This window comes from Sorex araneus, chromosome 2 (genome assembly GCF_027595985.1).
Source record: "Sorex araneus isolate mSorAra2 chromosome 2, mSorAra2.pri, whole genome shotgun sequence".
NCBI lineage: Eukaryota > Metazoa > Chordata > Mammalia > Eulipotyphla > Soricidae > Sorex > Sorex araneus.
In genome coordinates this window covers 266,092,150-266,112,140 of record NC_073303.1, presented here as the reverse complement: position 1 = coordinate 266,112,140, position 19,991 = coordinate 266,092,150, and positions in this window count along the sequence as shown.

Genomic DNA, 19,991 nt, shown 5'->3' with positions numbered 1-19,991 from the left:
TTCCCCCTTGGAATTCCCTTTTGGCCTTTGTAGCAGGTTTAAATATAAAAGGACACTGGTGAAAAACTTTATGAAAATAAAATTAAAAAGTTAAAAAAAAAAGTAATGTGGAGTTTATGCCCACTTCAGTCAGCTTAATCAGTGGCTGAATAGATAGCAGTACTCATACATTTAAAAAATATATATACAGGGGCTGGAGTGATAGCACAGCGGGTAGGGCATTTGCCTTGCACGCGGCCGACCCGGGTTCGAATCCCAGCATCCCATATGGTCCCCTGAGCACCGCCAGGGGTGATTCCTGAGTGCATGAGCCAGGAGTGACCCCTGTGCATCGCCGGGTGTGACCCAAAAAGCAAAAAAAAAATATATATATATATATATATACATATTTATATATATATTTATAAGAGGACATATATATATCACACTGTCATCCCGTTTCTCATCGATTTGCTTGAGCGGGTACCAGTAACGTCTCTCATTGAGAGACTTATTGTTACTGTTTTTAGCATATCCAATATGCATGGGTAGCTTGCCAGGCTCTGCTGTGCGGGCTCGATACTCTCGGTAGCTTGCCGGGCTCTCCGAGAGGGGCAGAGGAATTGAACTCAGGTCGGCTGCATGAAAGGCGAATACCCAACCGCTGTGCTATCGCTCCAGCCATATATATATGTATATATATATATGTATATATATATATGAAGATATTAGGTTCTTCGTTGGGGTGACGGGCCACCCCACTCTGAGTCGGGGGCTGGGTTTGCTGAAGGGGCCCTCACAGGAGGGGCATGCGCCCCTGCGTTTCTTTCTGACGCCTGCTCGGCTCCCGTGTCACTCACTGCCTGCCTGTTGCTTCAGGAGCACGTGCATGTGGGAAGGAGACCGAGGAGGAGGTGGGGAGGGAAGGAGAGGAAGGTGCTTGCGGCTGGATGTAGGGAGCCACTGAACTTATTGGGAGTATGCTTACAGACTGGACTGGGCTGGAGCGGGCAGGGCGTTTGCCTTGCACAAGGCCGACCCAGGTTCGATTCCTCCATCCCTCTTGGAGAGCCTGGCAAGCTCCCCGTGGCATATTCGATATGCCAAAAACAGTAACGGCAAGTCTCACAATGGAGACGTTACTGGTGCCCGCTCGAGCAAATCAATGAGCAATGGGAGGACAGTACTCCAGTGCTCCAGTGCTTACGGAGCAATGCCCAGCCGCTTCCCTGCAGCTCTGTTGGCTGGTACCATTTAGGGTATTTTTTACATGGAGGAAATGGGACTTTTCCTTTAATTGGAGAAAATGTTTGGCTTTTTGTGGAATTATCTTTACCGATAAGCCAGAAACACCCTGTGCCAGGATTGGCTTCTTTGCCGGGCATCCCGTAGCCTTGCCTGCCAGTCAGAAAGCTGAGTCGGCAGATGTGGCCTTACTCAAAATGTTCTTGGGTCTTCTGGCAAAACGACATCGCCAACGTTTGCATAAAGATAGCCCAGCCCCGAAGTCTCCACTGAGGCTTAAGTGTAGCTCTTACACCCCGGGGAAACCAGTAGACAACACAAGCAACGGAAATTAAACTGCAAATCGAGAAGTCGTACTGCCTTAGAAACCGGGGGAGTGAAACGAGCAGAGGAAAGACGAGTGGGAGAGGAAGGGAAGTGATCTCTCGGGCTGTCGAACCATTTCCCGTGCTTCTAGATGGACTGAGAGTGGACACTGACCATTTGCTCTCTCCTGGGAAAGATGAGCTAATCCCGGTCCATCCGGGCTCACGGTGGCCTATGAACCAGCTTGAAGACTCACTTGAATGTGTGTTCTGATTATATCAACTAGTTTTTCATAAAGTCTCTCTCAGCACCAGTGAAAGAAGTTCCTGGGTTACACTTTTGAGTAGGGAGTCCCGGGAAAGTTCTGAGTTTCTCAGCTAGTTGATGACACTGACTTTTTGAACTTGAAAACTGAGGCCAGATCTTGGACACAATCTAGGCACGACACCGTTTCTATTCTGAAAAAAGCCAAGTGGGCTTGACCTGTTTGCTGCCATGAAGTAACATGCTGAAGTCAGAATCCAGAAACGCCCAAGACTTTAACTCACTAGTCATGTTCCTTAAATGCCAAAGATTTTAACTCACTAAACACGTTCCTTAAATGCCAATGATTTTAATTCCCTAGCCACATTCCTTAAACGCCCAGGATTTTAACTCACTAGCCATGTTCCTTACAATTTCTATCTTTTCCTCCAAATATGACTCCATTTCTTGGAAACATGTATTTGAAATATTTATTATAAAAATCCAGCCACATGTAAAAATAAGGAATTATATAATGCATCAGTGTAAACGAGCCTCTGACAAGTTTCAGTGGCTTCCCAACATTTTCCCAGCCTCTCTCTACCTCTCTCCCCACACCCGTAACTCTGACAGCAGCATTTCAGGGCAAGTCCGCAGGATGGAGGCAGTTCGTATGTAAATACTTCAGGCCCACTGACAGGAATTACCCTCCTAAATGTACCATTACTGCATCAACCAAAGAACTGGTGTTGATCGAAAGGCTCCTAGGTGATGCTGGGTGCTCTCTCTTTGCCGGGTGCTCTCTCTTGCACACCAAGGTAGATGGTGGTTGATCATGGGTTGAGGTGTCACCCCCCGACCACCACCCTCTTCCATTATCAAATTCCATGAGTGTCTGCTCGGGGTGGGTGATGGATGGAACCTAGGTGGAGTACTGCAGCTGGAGTCGTAAAAAGTATCCTCAAAGAATCTCTATCTTTTGACTGCTTAACACTTTGATCTTAAAGGATTACCCACGTTCACTATTTGGTTTTCTTGAAATATGCGGTTTCTGGAGGGCAGGCAGACCTTCATCGTTTCCCTTTGCCAACTTTCATCAGAGTTTGTTGGTGCTTTGCAGCCACCTAAGGTGACTAGTGAAATTTCTTTACTTGTTCTCTTTTGGGGAGTGGCCTAAGAATAAGGAATGCATGACTCATCTGTAGAGCCGTGTTCTGATCTACTCTGCTTTTTTGGGGTGGGGGCATTCCTGGCAGTGCTTAGGGGCTGTTTTGACTTAGGAATGGTGGTGCCGGAGATTTGAACCCGGCTTGGCCGCACGTGAGGCAAGTGTCTTACCATCTTTCCAATTTCTCTGGGTCCCGGAGTTCTCACTTCTAGAGCCTCTGTTCCTGATCATGGGCCAGTGGTACGCCCTACAGATGGTTCCAGGGCCCTTTAGCTATCTGTGATCCTGTGTTTGAGAAAACTTGCTTTGTGACGTAACATAATGTCCCAGATCGCTTTGTCTATCAGACCTAGAGTCAAGTTATTCCCAAGGAGCCCTAATTCCTCTCACAAGGAAACGACACGTAGGGGCCACACGCCCGGTGCTGGGGTACCCAGGGCTCCAGCAGGCTGTTCCCTCTGGAAGGCGTCTCAACCTTACTGGGCTTCCCTTACATCTGTTGGCATTGTATTGCTATTACTTTCATTTATAAAGAAAATAATGAAAATGTTAGTTTCTAATGAGACACATTTGTTCTATTTGCTTGTTTGATTTATAAGTCTTTGTTACATTTTCTCATTTTAATTTTTGTTCTTAGGATACATCCATCTAGGGAAATCAAGTAAAAAACCCCAAACAAACTCAGAAACCTGATTTTGTTTTCAAGTAGCTTGAAAGAATTATTCTTTGAGTGTTCATACTTTGAGTCTGATGAAAAATTAGCTTCGATCCCAGCACTTCCACTTCTGAGTATACACCCCAAAGAATTGAACCTAAGAAACTGGCTCGTACTTCTGCAGGCTGTCAAACCGCACAATCTGCAGAGCGGGCCATAGGCGCCGAGACTCCAGGTAGACTCTGAGGCTCTTGGATGGAGGATTCCCCGATTAGGGGATGGTGTTTCCTGTTCCGGCTTTCAGCTGATTGGACGAGATCCGCCCTGCCGGAGGGCAGTCTTCCTCCAGCCCACCCATTTCAACGCTCCTCTCCTTCCAAACACCCCAAGTGGAAACCACCAGGGTCATGTTTGAGCCAATATCTAGAGCCTGGTCAGGTTGACCGCTCAAGTGGATGCTTCTGGGGAGGAGAGAGGGCTCCAAGAGCTCACGCAGTGTTGGCTTGCAGGAGCCCAGACGCCGTCCCCAGAGCACAGGGTCTGCTGGCACTGCTGGAATGACTCCTGAGCACCATTAGGTGAGGCCACACCAGAAATGGAGGAGGAGGAGGAGGAAGAGGAGGAGGAGGAGGAGGAGAGGAGGAGAAGAAGAGGAAGAGGAAGAAGAAGAGAAAGAGGAGGAGAAAGAGGAGGAGGAGAAGGAGGAGGAGGAGAAGCAGAAGAAGAAGCATTAGAAGCAGCTGCAGCAGCAGCAGCAGTAGCAGAAGAAGAAGAAGAAGAAGAAGAAGAAGAAGAAGAAGAAGAAGAAGAAGAAGAAGAAGAAGAAGAAGGAGGAGGAGGAGGAGGAGGAGGAGGAGGAGGAGGAGGAGGAGGAGGAGGAGGAGGAGGAGGAGGAGGAGAAGGAGGAGGAGGAGGAGAAAGAAGAAGAGGAAGGAGAAGAAGAAGAAGAAGAAGAGGAGGAGGAGGAGGAGGAAGAGGAGGAGGAAGAGGAAGAGGAGGAGGAAGAGGAGGAGAAGGAAGAGGAGGAGGACGAGTGTCACGTAGTTGATGGCTGAGTGGATTCTACTTGGTGGCAAGAGCATGACGAGTATTTAAGATCAGAGAGAGAATCCCAAAACCCAAATCCTGATCCCGAATACTCCGCGAAGGGGCCGTGGAGGACTGGTCTGTCCTCACAGGTGAAGAAACTGCAGCCCCAGATGGCTCAGGGACAGACACGGCTGCTTCCTCCTCACAGTGTCCTGCAGGCAGTGGCCGGGCCAGGCTCTGGAGTTGGTTGGAGGACTCTGAGCGGGGACCGAGTCGTCCGGAGGCTGAGGGACGTTTCTCCTGCACTGGGGGCTGAGAATGAGCAGGCTTGGGGTGAGTGACCCCGAAAAGCTGCAGGAACCTCAGAGCGCTTTGGGGAGAAGCGTGGAAAGCTCTCTAAGATGCTGTTCCCGCGCGGGTGCCCCCGAGACAGCACCCTGCTCCCCTCGGAACGACTTCTCTTCCAAAGTTCTGAGCGGTCCCGCAGACTCACCTGGAGCTCCGGGAGAGGGACCTTCCCGGTTCCTCCGAGACACACATGCAGCTCGATGGCCCCTGGCAGTGGGACGAGGACCGGCAGGAGAACTCGTGGGGCAGGCCTGGCCTCTTGAAGACCCCCGTGGGCGGCTGATTTGGGGTCTCGGAAGCGTTGGTGACTGACTGCAGCCTTGCTGGGCCGCGCTGACAGCCCTGGGGCTGGACTGGAGCGGCTGCCCTGTGAGCTGCTCCCAGGCCGAGGTCCTGTTCCGCCCCAGGCCGAGGTCCTAGTGTCCTCCTCCCTGCACCACTGGCTGTGGCACCCACAAGTTCCCACCTGGCGCCCGGAGTCCCCCGGAGGCCCCCATGGCTGGCCTGAAAGCAATGGACGTGGCCTGGAAGTGAATATGCCAGACGACGCTTCCGCTTGGGGACGTGGGGGAAGCGGAGCCCTTGGTGACGGCGTGTGGTTGGTGGGAACTGTCCACTCTGACTCCAGCCCTCTTCCATTCAGATTTACCTGTGTTGTGTTGTCGCTGTTTTCTGCATGTACGGAAACCATTGAACTTTCCTCATTCTTCCATTTTTAACTCACAGTGCCTTCTGACGGTCACTCACTAAGCTCTAATGGAGCCTATCGAAGAACCCGTTCAAGAGAACGCAGTGCGTCCCTGGACGCGGCTCTGTCTTCCCTGGGCGTGACGAGCCAGGGCCATGCAGAAAACGCTGACATCTTCTGGAAGGCGCTCGACCATGTGGCCCGGCCCGTGCTCCTCCCTGGGGAAGGGGGGCTTCTCCAAGAACCCCGCTGTCAGGAGGCACGCAAGCCCGCACCCTGGCCCATGTTGGACATCCTGGATGAAACGGAGTCACGTCCAGTTCCCAGCACTGGAGCCAGTGGGTGGGAACCTCCCGTGCACAGAGGGGGGCTTGGGGGGGGACCCCCCACTCCTGTCTGCCGCTGCGTCGCCCCCGTGTTCCTGCTGTTAGGGTCTCAGCTTCTTCCTCGCCTCTCTCTGGGCGTCCTCCTGATCAAGAGGCATGTGAGAGCCCCTGGCACGACCCTCCCCCTGGTTGCCAAGTTCTCTGCCACTCTTGCCTGGACGTTTGCCACTCACATCGAGAGCCCGAGAGAGTTGCTAAAATTTATAAAAATGTGGTGATCTGCTCACTCATTCTAATTGCATTGAAACACCACATTTTATTTTTGTAGGACTTGGCCAAACGCTGGGTTATTAAAGCAAGACAACTCTATCACCATTGCCATGCTCCCTGCTAGTGTTTCTGGAATGATTTCATCTTCCCTATTAAAGGCAATTTGGAGCGCAGCAAGGATGCCACCATGAAAGGAAATTGAAGCGGAACATAAGTCACTGAACAGGCTTTCTTAGGCCAAGAGTCAAGTACCAGTGGGCTCTAGCGTATGTTATCCCCGTCACACTCAGCTCTGAATGCTAAGCTTGATTATGTCTACTTCAGAGTCGGACCCAGACGCCCTCCACCCCGCCCCCCACAGGCAAACTTATCCGAGCTTTTTTTTTTTTTTTTTTGCTTACCCGGCTGTAAAAAACTAAAGAGCGCCAAGGGGGCACGTGCACTCTCGGGCTCTCCGGGCGGCTCTGTCTCACCGCCCGAGTCCGGTGCTCCGGAACCGCTGTGTGTGCCGTCGGTCGAGGGCAGGCGACGGAAGGAAGAAGGAAGAAGGCCAAACTGGTTGCTCGATCCGTTTATTTCATTCTCTCCCTCCGCTTCTCTCCCGCTCTCCTGGATCTCTCCCCGTGGATCTGGCCCGTGGATCTGGCTCTCGGATCTGGCCCCCCAACCCACTCTCACAGCCTAGTTAAATCTCCGCAGCATCAGGGGGTTGGGGCATACCCATCAATAGGGTAAGGTTCCTTTCCCTTAGGGGATGCTTCTCCTAGGACTTAATTCTCTTTCAGCAGAGGATCCACCCAAGGGCGGAGTCCCATGAATGTGTTTCTCTTCTCCTCAGCCAGCAAACATATAAGAATTCATAATATTAATTATTTTGTATGGACACAATAAGAGATGCATTAAAGCTTATAGAATTGCTCTCCTGGGGCCATCTCAATCTCAGACTACAGTGCTCAGGCCAGATCAGTCTTTCTTATCCCAAGCAGGGTCCCAGTCTCATAATTACTATTGGATCATGACAGCATTTGTCTATGATCAAGCTCTTAACTTATAGTTAAGAATTAGGCACTCTGGCCAGGCCCATCTCGATGCCAGTGTAGCACATAACTCACCGCTTGCCCTGGATCCTTCCTGTCCCACGTCGGGGACCCTACTTTGGGGTGCCAGGAACTGAGGGCAACTGAGGCTTAAGTGGAGAAAGCAGAGGCCCGGGAGGGAATATTCGAGGCCAATTAATTCCCAAGTTATAAAAACATAATATTGTCTTCTTGTGTCTATACAAAACAGTCATAGCTTTAAAGTAAATTATTCAAAAGGCACAAGAAGAAGAGAAAGGCAATATTAACTTATATAATATAAATTCAGTATCCTAGGAAGGTCTGACCTTGCAAATTAGCAGAGTCGGATTAAGGGAAAGCCGAGGATTAACTCTTTTGGGGAAGAGAGCATGGAGAAGTGATTATAGCTAAACAAAGGGATGGGAGAGATTCGGGAACACCTGGATGGGTGAGACTGGGGTAAGCCTAAACTCTGGGTAAAACCGGGACAAGCTACTTGTGGCAAGGAGGGAAAGGGCAAAGTAATGTCATCCTACACCCGGTGATGCACAGGGGTTACTCCTGGCTCTGCACTCAGGAATTACTCCTGGCAGTGCTTAGGGGACCATATGGGATGCTTGGAATCAAACCTGGGGTGGCCGCATGCAAGGCAAATGCCCTACCCACTGTGCTGTCGCTCCAGCCCCAGAGCTTGTCTTCAGGAAAGTCGGAGTGAAATGGGCATTATGGTTTCCCATACAGATACCGAGAGGCATCACCTTTGGTCCTTTCTCTACTTTCAGCACACGTCTCCCATCCCGAGCGATCCCTCCAGCCATCATTGACTTAGCGATCCCTTCTCTATCCCAGCTGCCTTCTCCCCCCCGCTCACAAGGCAGGCTGCCAAACATGGGGCAATCTTCCTGGCCCTTGTGTCTACTGTCCTGGGGTGTCAGCCTCATATTATGATACTTTATATTTCACAAATGACCGCAGTCCCTAAATGACTTTTCATATCCACAAACCTCCCTGTAACACTCCAGAGATCACTGCACAGAAGGTTCTGGCACCGGCAGCGTCCCTTGGACCCTTCGCAGCTAAGCGAGATAGAAAGAGTATGTTACCCGGACGGTTCCGTGTGCATTTGGTCTCTGTTCCACGTCCCGTCTGGTGTGACGATCGAGAGTCGCTCCCACTCTCCGGACCATTCTAGAGGACGATGGACTCATGAGCTAGCCATCCTGTTTGGTGGATATTTGGGGTATTGGCACTTCGGGGACTTTTATGAACCAGGAAGCTCTGACACTCGCTTTGGGGGTGTTTGCTGATAAAGGGAGCCACTGAATCTCTGCGTGTAGTTTCCTAAGGAAGCCCAGGAGTCTGCGTCCCTCTGCACGAGAGCACATGCCGTGGCTCCGTGCCCTCGCCTCACAGTGCTTTGGATTTTCAGCCCTTTTAATTTTAGCCATTATGGTGGAACAAGGGCTTCATTGTGGTTTTCATCTGCATTTCCTTAACGATGAATGATGGCTAATAAGTCGATGTGCGCATGCACCACGCGGGTTTTCTCTTGGTAAGTGCTGACTCAGCTCACCTCTGGGCCCACTGGAGGTCTCGGGCTGGGGGAAGCTCAGACGGCTGCTGCCCAGGCCTGGCCCACCACAGGCTCTTGGGTTGAACGGGATCCCGGGCTCCCTCCAACACAGCGCTGCTGGGCGTGGGGCTGGCGGCCCCTGTCACTGTGGGGGCAGGAAGGTGCCCTGGGGCCTGCTCCTGGGATTCCCCACGTGCCGCCTTGTCTTTTGCGGTATTGGTTGGTAGGAGCATCAATCACAATTGGGGGCGGGGCAGAGAGATAGTATAGGAGCCAAGGCACTTGCTTTGCATGTGGCTAAGCCTGGTTCCATCCCTGGCATCACATGATCCCCTGAGCACCACACTGGCCTGGAAGAAGCCCCCCAGCATTGCCAGGTTGGTTCAACCCCGCCTCCCCCACATATGTCTTTGGGGGCTGTGATCTTGCTGAGTGTCAGTGCTTGCCATGATGCCTGGTACCACAGAACAGACAAAACACATCAACACCTGTTTTTCCTGTCCTGCAGCTCCCAGTAACCAACCTTAATGGAGCACCTTCAACACACGCGCACACACACGCACACATATGCACAAACACACATGCATACACACACGCACACATGCGCACACATGTGCACACATATGCATGCACATGCACACACAAGCACGCACATATGCACACATGCACACATATGCACACACGCATGCACACACATGCACACACATGCACATGCACACATAGAGGCATACACGCACACTCATGCACACACATGCATTCACACACATGCACACATGTGCACACACATGTACCACTCACACACACACATGCACGCCCAGAAGACTGGTCTTTGCCAGATATGCTCAGGAGCACATTTTCCCAGGCTGTGACTCCTTCATGATTTCTGGGTGACAGAGGAGTCCCCAGAAAGTGAAACCCTGTCGCTTCTCCTGTGCTGGGGCGTGTGGCCACGAGCAGCCTGTGGAGTGGACTCTCTTTCTCTGCCCGTCTTCTGCAGTTTTCCTGCCGACCTCTCTCCTTCCGGGAAACTCCTTGCACCTGTGAGCTGGCGCTTGCGGTTTCCTTTTGGAAGGTTTTCCCTCTGGAAACACTTGAGTCTTTTAGTGCGAGTGGGAGGGCCGGCTCTTCTCTTCCACAGGGGTCAGCCGAGGTGCCTTGCCGCAGGTGTCCGGCCGGTGTGGGCCTGTTTCTGGGCTGTCCTGCGTCAGTGGCCAGTCGGTGTGTCCGTGCCTCAGCCATGCGCCCTCTCGGCTGCTGTGGCTTTGACAGATTGAGGCACCTCCTAGTGGAAGTCCTCTAACCTCAGCATTTCTCTGGTTCTTTGGGGCTTTTTGTCTCACATCATACGTAAAACCGGCTCGTCAGTTCGCTAGAAAAACAACAACAATAACCTCTCTGCTGAGGCCTGCTCTGACCCTGTGCACTGTGGAGCCCCCGGGGCCCCGTCGAGAGCCCAGAGCCCAGAGCCCAGAGCCCAGAGCCAGAGGCAGCCCCTCAGCACAGGCACGGCCCCTACATAGAGCAAACCGAGCCCTTGGGATTTTAATCGGGGTCACAGTATGTCACTGCATCTTCCGCAGGCAGTGGCCCCTGCAGCACGGGGTCATTAGCAGTTCCCACGGGAGATCTCTCTAAAGAAAACTCTAGCAGAAACCCCAATGGTGCTACCGGCCAAGTAGGCCCAGGGGGACTTGCTCCAGAAACACCGAGATGGGCCACCTCCAGAACCAGCCGTGTCGCTCACAGCCCAGCCCGGCCGGAAGAAAACAACCAGCTGCTTTTATCAAGGCAGAAGAACATCTAAGTTCCCTGTCTGATCCACGTCTAGGAAGCAAGAAGAGCACTGTGAGAAGAGCACAGCGGCCACGTCTGCGGGCAGAGTGCATGGCGGGTGCAGCCTGGCCTGGCCTGGGCCCTCGGAGGACGCTGGGGAGATGGGGCATAGGAGTTCTATCAGGGACCGAGATGGGAGGTCACTCAAAGGCTCTCAAGTCTTCCAGGTGCTGTTGAAGGTCGTTTAGAGCCAGGGACGGGGGAGCGGAGGGGCTGGTCAGCTCCAGGCATGCCCAGGCAGGCCGGCGGGCGAGCTGTCCCACAGGGAGTCTCCCCCCCTCCCCGCTCCCAGGGAGCAGGAGGTGCCCTTCCGGGTCACTGTCCTGGGCCTCCACACCCCTCTGCTCCCCAGAACAGCCCCACCATCCCCTCCAGGTGATGGAACTCAGGTATCTTCAAGGACAGGAGCGTTTTGAGACAATGTTTCCTTTTCGGAGTGGGTGGAATGCAAGCAGGAAGTTCCACCCCGGACTCGGCTGCTTAAGCACTTTCTGCCGGTGGGATAGGGGGTGGTCTCTATTTGAACCAACAGTTTGATTTTTGTCTTTTTACCTCCGTGCTGGGAACATCCAGGGCTCCGTTCACGCTGGGCGTGTCTTTCCCAAGTGGCGTGTTCAGCCCTGGCTAGTCCTTACCCCAAATTCTCACCTTCTGGCCCAAGAAACAGGTACAAAAATCAGACCTTTAGGTGAGTCAAAACGGCCTAATAGCAAAAATGCTTTCACAATTTTAAGTTTACAATCCAGTTTCTGCAGACCAGGGATAACTCCTGAGAAGGTATTTTATTGTATTCAAGTTTTGGAGACAGGGAAAAAAATGCATCACCACGTATGCCGGTTCTGATTTTTCTGCTTATAGAAGAGACTAGAAAACAAAATAAAGTAGTATGTGCTCTTGAGAAATTGTAGTCGAGTGCCATAACAGTTTTTTTTTTTTTTTTTTTTTTTTGCTTCTTGGGTCACACCTGGCAATGCACAGGGGTTACTCCTGGCTCATGCACTCAGGAATTACTCCTGGCAGTGCTCAGGGGACCATATGGGATGCTGGGAATTGAACCTGGGTCGGCCGCGTGCAAGGCAAACGCCCTACCGGCTGTGCTATCGCTCCAGCCCCGAGTGCCATAAGAGTCTTCGAGCAGACCTGTTTGTTGGTTTATTGCTTGTCGACCCGGGCCTGCACCTACTGGTGTTGGCAGGTCCTGGGATAAAGCCCGGGACATCACACGTGCGAAGCACGGGCTCGAGCTGGGCCACATCTCTGTTCCTTTACACGCCTTCAAATACAGCACCGCGCAGGTGCCCCTGGGGCCGCGGCAGGCTCAGTGCCGGGACCGCGGGAGAGGGAGCCGCATGTGCCTGCTGGTTTCGGGAACACGGCAATGAGTCGCTCATACTCCCTGTGACCTGTTCGGTGGGCAATTGTGCTTTGTCTAACAAGGTGTACAAGCCTTTTATTAACAACACTCACGAGCTAAGGGGAATTGCTCAGTGCCACCGAGCGTCTGGGGGTCCTGTTTGTGTGCAGGGGTGCGGCTGCCGACGAAGCAGGCCGGCTGGCCCAGGGCAGGCTGCCTGGCACGATTTCTCAGAACAAGACAGCGGGGACCCTGGTCTAGTCGAGTCCCTCTCCTGGCCACCCAGGAGTCCTCCACAGAGCCCCAAACAGTGGCCACAGCGGCCGTCAGGACCCCTGATCCCGGGGCCCCCGAACCAGCAGAGTGACAACGTTGGGAAATAGGGACACTCTTCCGGGGGTGGTGCAGGGGCCCGGGAGAGCACCTACTTTTGGGAAACGGCACCTGGACACTTGCCCCAGAGGGACGGCCACCATCCTCCAATGGTGACAAAAGCAGTGTCTAGGAAGTGTCCAACAACGCAGCTCAGTGCAAGCTTGAGGAGACCCCCCCAGTCGCCGCTCGACGCCCCCAGCCCAGTACTTAGCTAGGACTCCAGGTGGGCACCGCATTATGGAGGAGGACAGTGGGAGAAAGCCCCCTCCGGCCCAGGGCTGTCCAGTATCCATTCCCCACAGATGGTTTGCTTTAGTGAGAGGGGCTCGGGGGAGGGGGCGCCTAGGAAATAAATCCCTACTACTCGCTTATTCCCTCCCTTCCACAAATTTCCTCTTGTTACAGTTTTGAGGAAGAAATATGATTTTGTTTTCTTTGATTAATTCTATTCCTGTAAGGCTGCTCAACATCTTAAGTCTTACTAAGACTGATGGTCTCAAGCAGTGAAACGCTCAGCTCTTTCCATAATAAATGCTGGCGTTGCTTACTCAGGCATATCATGGAGAAACTTGAAAGTTGTCTTAGTTTCATCTGGGCTGGGGGGAAGATGGATTGCTTCCTCCTAGGACGTTTGCAAACAAATACTTTTTTTTTTTACGCATTTTGATTTAGAAATACAGATATATTTCTTTACTTTTTTTTTTCCTGAAGAAATTTGATTCCAAAGAAATGCCGCCCAATTGTATTTCTTAGGAATAAGGGAAAAGAGAAGACGATATTCTTGTGTTGTCTGAAATGAATGTGAAGTTTATCGTTTTTGTCTGAGGCGGGCTTCCTGGGCCTAATTTGCAGTAAGTTTTGGTATGAATCTGCTGCTCTTGAGTGGTCACTGGTAACTCTTGAAATCAGTCAGACTAGAGGACAGATTGATCACCGCAACCACGTTTCACTCAGGAGCACGAGAAACACCATTGTGTCGTGCCACTTGGTCGCTCAGATGCTCCATTCAGAAGGAGAGACACAGGAGGAATATAAGTAATAAACAGGAATCACTAGAATGGAAGAAGTCGTCCATTCCTTAGGAGCTCGCGGTCTGGATGGATTCACCCAGGACGGCACAGGTGGCTGCCCGGGGAACTCGGCTATCTGTCCTGGCAGTGGAAGGCCCTGGAAGCAGGTGGACGGACAGACGGAGCCTGGAGCCTCACCGCCACGCCACCATGTGGATCTGGACAGTTGTTTAGTCTCTAAAGCATAGTTAAAAAATTTAAAAAAAAATTTTGTTTGTTTTTTGGCCACATCTGGCCAGCTCAGGACTTCCTCCTGGCTCTGTGCTCAGGAGCTACTGCTGGTGGTGCTCGTGGGTGCTAGTGGGGAACAGACGGGGTGCCGGGGGCAGACCTGGAGGCCCAAGGTCGGCAGCTAAGGCAAGCGCCTCCCACTGCCGTCTCTCAGCAACGGCATCGGCTTTCTTCTTTGTTAAGTGGGGGTGATAGTGCGTGTTAAAGCTGTGTGTGTGAGTGTGTGTGTGTGTGTGTGTGTGTGAGAGAGAGAGAGAGAGAGAGAGAGAGAGAGAGAGAGACAGGCAGACAGACAGACAGAGAGACAAAGAAACAGAGATAGAGAGAGACAGAGAGAAACAGAGACAGAGAGAAGGCAGGGCATGTGGAGGGGTGACGGGCGGGAACCGGGGGACGCTGGTGCTGGGAAGTGTCCGCTGGCGGAGGGATGGGGCTGGAACACTGTATGACTGAGACCCAGCCATGAACAGTTCTGTAAGGGTCTATCCCACAGTGATTCAATAAAAAAGTTTTTTCAAAAATCTCTGTGTGTGTGTTTGTGTGTGAGAGAGAGACAGAGACAGAGACAGAGAGAGACGGAGAGAGCCAGAGAGACGGAGTCAACAGGACTCGTGTGAAAGTGTTAGGAGTGAGTGTTGCACTGATGGGTGTTACCTGGCCAGATGCAGGCCCGAGGATCACTGGGGCAGGTCCCACACGGTGGTCTTGGTCACAGGTGCCCGCCTGTAGGAGGGCTCGGCGAGCTCGGTGCCGAGGAGTGTGTGGGCGAAGGAGAGGTGGACACGCAGGCGAGAGGAGACGGGTTCTGAGACCCTCGTGCGCTCCACTCACGGCAGCGGCCGGGACGAGCTCACGGGCCCAGGTGGGCATCTGGAGTGGGAAGAAGGAAAGGGTGGGGGCTGGACACAAGGGTCAGGTGGTGGGAGCCCATGTGGAAACACCTGCCAGATGTAGGGAGCTGGGCTGTGTGTGCGTGTCAGTGTGCATGTGTGTGTGCGTGTGTCAGTGTGCATGTGTGTGTGCGTGTGTGTGTGCATATGTGCGTGCGTGAGCTTGTGTGTGTGCGTGTGCTTGTGCGTGTGTGTGTGTGTGTGTGTGTATTTTGAGCCACCCACGGTGACAGCAGGGCTTACTCGTGGCTCTGTGCTCAGGGGTCACTCCTGAAGGGACTCAGGCGGTCCCGTCGGGGTCAGGGCCTGAGCCTGGGCCAGCTGCCTGGGCCACGTGCCCTCACGCAGTCTCTGGGCCGGGCTGTCACCATGTCTGAGGGCAAGAACGAGGCTCTCGGCGCCTGTTGTGACGGTGGCTCAGGGTGTCCTTTGAGACAGAGCCCGCAGGGGTGCTGGGCAGCTGGGCACTGCCAGCCTCCTCTGGGCGGGCCCTGGGCCGTACTCAGGCCACTCCCAAGGCAGGCGGGCTCAGTGACGGCCCTGACCGGCTGGACGGGGCCGTGGCTTCTCCCTTGACTGCCCGCCCGCGCTCCGGCCATTCTGGGGTGGATGCGGGTGACGGGAAGGCCCGGGCGCCCCACCTGGGTGTGTGTGATACGGAAAACGCCTCCCCCTGGAAGGCAGACACCACCTTCAGCGGAACTGAGCGAGTGCGGCCGAGTGCCGAGAGCTGAACCAGGGCCTTCACCGTCCCGGGGCGACACGGGCTCCCTCGACTCACCGCATGGGGGCTGGTGTGTCCCTAACTCAGAACTGACGGAGACCGAGGGACAGCTGGGTTCTGCCTGGCCCAGGGGCCTCTCCACTCTGCGTGTTGGCTCGTTGCTGGGGGCCGAGGAGTCTGCCCTGCGGGAAGGGCCGTGGCTGCGGGGTCTCAGGACTGGGCGTTGGGGTCAGGCCGGGGCAGGGGAAGCCCCACGTCTGCTCCCGGCCCCGGCGGGACACGCTGTGCCCGGCCCGATGGATCTTTGAAGAGTCTGCGTGGAGACGACTCTTGGTCTCTCAATTCATTTTGTGGCGAAAATTCTATTTTTGATTAAACATCAGAACGTATGGAACAAACGACTATGTCCTCTGACTCTGGCTTTTGTTATTTCAAGCGCCACACTCAGCTGTCCTGCTTCATAGCCCACCATTTTGACAAACTGCAGGTGTGTGTGTGTGTGTGTGTGTGTGTGTGTGTGTGTGTGTGTGTGTGTGGCATGGGGGGTGACGTGTACGGGAAATGGAATCACGTTTGTTGTGGTGACCGGGACACAAGCCCAGGATGGCGTGTGGCGGAGGGCTGCAGCTGGGCCCCGAGTCACCCACATGCCGGGTTCCGCCATCATCAGAACAGAAGGCACGTGGCCTGCAGCACACCGCGACCAGGGTGGGCGGGCATCGGGGCCCTGGGGTGCCAGCCTGGCAGGACCCAGGCCGGTGTCGGAGCCACACCTGCCTCTCTGGTCCCTGCAGCAATGACAGGGAGAGGGAAGGATGGGCTGGGGACAGAGCAAGTCACTCCACACCCCTGTCCTATGCCTCGGCTGGACTCACTGTCATAAGGGTCACCGGAGTCAGTCACATGACCCAGGGAATCGCCTCAGACACAGAGGGGCAGGGGTCACTGTTGCTATTATTATTATTCATATTCTCACTCATAATCATGCCCAGCGGTGCCAGGGCTCACTCCTGACTCTGTGCTCAGGGCTGACTCCTGGTTCTGTGCTCGGGGATCACTCTTGGCGGGGATCAAGGGACCATATGTGGTTCCAAGGATCAAAAGCTGGACAAATACACGCAAGGCAAGTACCTTACCTGCTGTACTAGCTCCCTGACCCTGCTTTTAGTCTTTATTTTCTTTTTAATAAAAAAAAAATCAGCCTCTTGGAAAATATGTCTTATGATTTTCTTGGTTTTATTTTGTTTGTGACTCATTTATTAAGACTATTTACCAGAGTCAATGCAGTGCTTTCAAATGACCTTAGGTCATTTGAAAATGATATTTTCATTTACCCGTGGCGTATTTGATATGCCAACAACAGTAACAACAATGGGCCTCATTCACCTGACACCGAAAGAGCCCCCAATACGGCAGCGTTAAGAAAGATGAGCAAGGAGAGGCTGAAAAAATCTCGGGGATGAACTAGACTGCCAAAACGAAGAAAGACTAAAATGATTGTCTGTACTTTCAACGCATGTACTCTGGCATCAGAAGCATCCATCGAGGACCTGATGGTGCAAGTGCAGAAGATCAAGTACGACAACAGAGGCGTCGGTGGCGTTGGTGTCCTTGTCAACATGAACATGGCCATGAGCATTGATTAATTCGAATGCCTAACAACCCGAATCGGACGATTACGCTTGAATAGATGTGGCTCACTGCTGGCAGTTTCTATCTTCGTCGTCTACGCACCAACATCCAACTATGATGAAGAAGAAATTGAGAGGTTCTACATGGAGCTGGAGAAGTTCTATAAAGAAGACCACACCTTCTACAAGATCATTGTTGGTGATGTTAATGCTGAGAAGGTGGCCCGAAGAACTCCACATTGGGACACATGGCCTAGAATGGAACGATCAGGGTGAGAGACTGTCTGAGTTCATCATGTCAACCAAGACCATCCATGGTAACTCACAGTTCCAGAAGGCCGAATCTAAGCGCTGGACATGGGAGTCTATATTCAATTAAAGGTTTTGCCTGACCGATGTTGCTGCTGTCCCAAAATTCCAAATGGGACGGACCACCATCTCCTTCATGCAAAATTCTACTTCACAGAGTGGGGAGAAAGGTCTGCAAAGTTTAAGTTTAAGAAGAGAACTCCCAGAATGACCACCAACTGGGAGCTCTTTGGCACTATTGCAGCAATGTGGGAAGATGCCATCCTTGACAACATCGACGAGGAATACGATCAACTGGTTCAGCACCTCCATAACTGTGTGAAGAATGCCGAGAGTGAGAAAGCCACAAACAGATGCCTGTCTTTGGAAACTCTCGAGCTCATTCGTCAACGTGGTTTGGCGCGAGCCTCAGGCAACCACAAGCTAACGTCCAAGCTCACAAAGCTGTGCAGAGATGCGATAAAGGAAGACCTCAAAGAGAGAAGAGCAGCAGTGTTGGCCAGTGCAGCAGAAGCTGGGAAAAGTATTTGAAATGCTCGCCTGTCCTTCGCCAACTACAAGACTGCCCTCTGAAGTCCCGATGGATCTATCACATCTTCCAGAAAGGCAATGGAGAGGATTATTCACGACTTCTACTCGGATCTCTTTGACAGCCACGTCCACCTGCCCACGTACCAAATTCCATAGGATAGATATGTCGTTCCCAACATCCTCCCTTCTGAAATCCGACATGCCATTCCTTTGGTAAAGACAGCACCTGGTCCAGGCAAGGTCAGACCCAAACACCTGAAGAATCTGCCACCAGTACTCATCAAAACACTAGCTCGACTCTTCATACTCTACCTGTCTGAATGCAAGGTTCTGTCTCAGTGGAAAACCAGTAGGACTGTTTTGTTATACAAGAAGGGAGATATCCACGACATCGGCAACAATCACCCAATCTGCCTGCTGTCTGTCGTCTACAAGTTGTTCACTCATGTCATCCTGAATAGACTAGGCAGAACACTAGGCGAAGGACAACCATGCGAGCAAGCTGGGCTCCAAAGGGGATTCAGCACGATAGACTATATCCACACAGTGACCAAGCTCATTGAAGTTTCACAGGAGTTCAAAATGCCGCTCTGTCTAATGTTCATCGACTTAAAGAAGGCCTTTGATTCTGTTGAGACTGAAGAGGTCATCGAAGCCCTGGCCAAACAGGGCGTTCAAACTCAGTATATCAAAATCCTCCAAGAGCTGTATTGTGGATTCACCACCAGGATCTCACCATTCTACAAGGAAGTGATCATTGATGTAAAGAGAGGGGTGCTGCCATTACACCGAAACTCTTCAGGGCCGCCCTCGAGAACATCATGTGATGACTGGAATGGAAAGGAATGGGAGTGAGGATAGATGGTCGGCAATTACACCACCTCCGCTTCGCTGATGACAACGTTGTCATAACACCAAACATTAGCCAAGCGGCACAAATGCTGACCGACTTCAACCATGAGTGTGGAAAGGTCGGATTGCAGCTGAACCTCAACAAGACGATGCTCATGAAAAACAAACTGGTCCCTGAAGCTCCATTTGCTCTCACTGGAACGAACATCTCCGAATGCAGCAGCTATGTGTACCTGGGTCGAGAAATCAACATGAGGAATGACTTGGTGCCAGAACTGCGCAGGAGGAAGAGAGCAGCATGGAATGCCTTCAAGAGAAGTGGTTAAGAGAACGAAGAACCTCCGACTCTGGGCACATCTTTTTGATTCCACTGTTCTTCCTGCACTAACATATGCCTCAGAGACCTGGGCCCTACGCAAACAGGATGAGAATGCTATTAGGGTATCCCAAAGAGGAATAGAAAGAGCTATGCTAAGAGTACCACATCTCACTCAAGTGAGAGAAGGAATCCGGAGTTCTGACCTCTGTAGATGGTCAAGAATCAGGGATGCTGTCTCGTTTGCCAAGACATCAAAAATCAAATGGGCCGGTCATATAATACGATTCAGAGATGACAGCTGGACTAGAGATGTTACCAACTGGATTCCACAGGACATTAAAAGACCACGTGGCTGCCCACCAACTAGATGGTCAGATTTCTTTGTCAAATCCCTGAATGAACGATTTGAGGCTCTTCCTCTTCCTGGAGCAAACAGATATCATTGGGCTGCACTAGCTCTCGACAGGTACAAATGGAGACATTACTGGTGCCTGCTCGAGCAAATCGAAGATCAATGGGATGACAAGTGACAAGTGACAAGTGATTTTCATTTTCAATGAAATTTCACAAAATCTTTTATTTTTCTTTATTTTTTTGATAAATATAAAAATTTTATTAACATCGAAAAGGAAAATTTTACATTTATTGGCATATGTTTCCAAATTGCTGGAAAGCAGAAAAAAATTTGTTGCTTCAATAAGAAAATCCAGGAATAATCAGAACTCAGTTCATTTCTTGATTACAACTCAAAAACCAGGATACAGAGTTGTCTATTTTGAATTTTAAAGGTTTTGATGTCCCCATTAACCAATTCTATTCTTCTAATTTCCTAGGAACTCTGCAAAACTTCCTACACTGGTTTCAAAGTATGAAATACCGCCTTTTAAAGGGACACGTCACAGACTAGGACTTACAGACGGTTAATAGTAATTCTGTTTATAATACATTTTACAGTCTACCCTCTGATTTGCTTGATTTTATTTA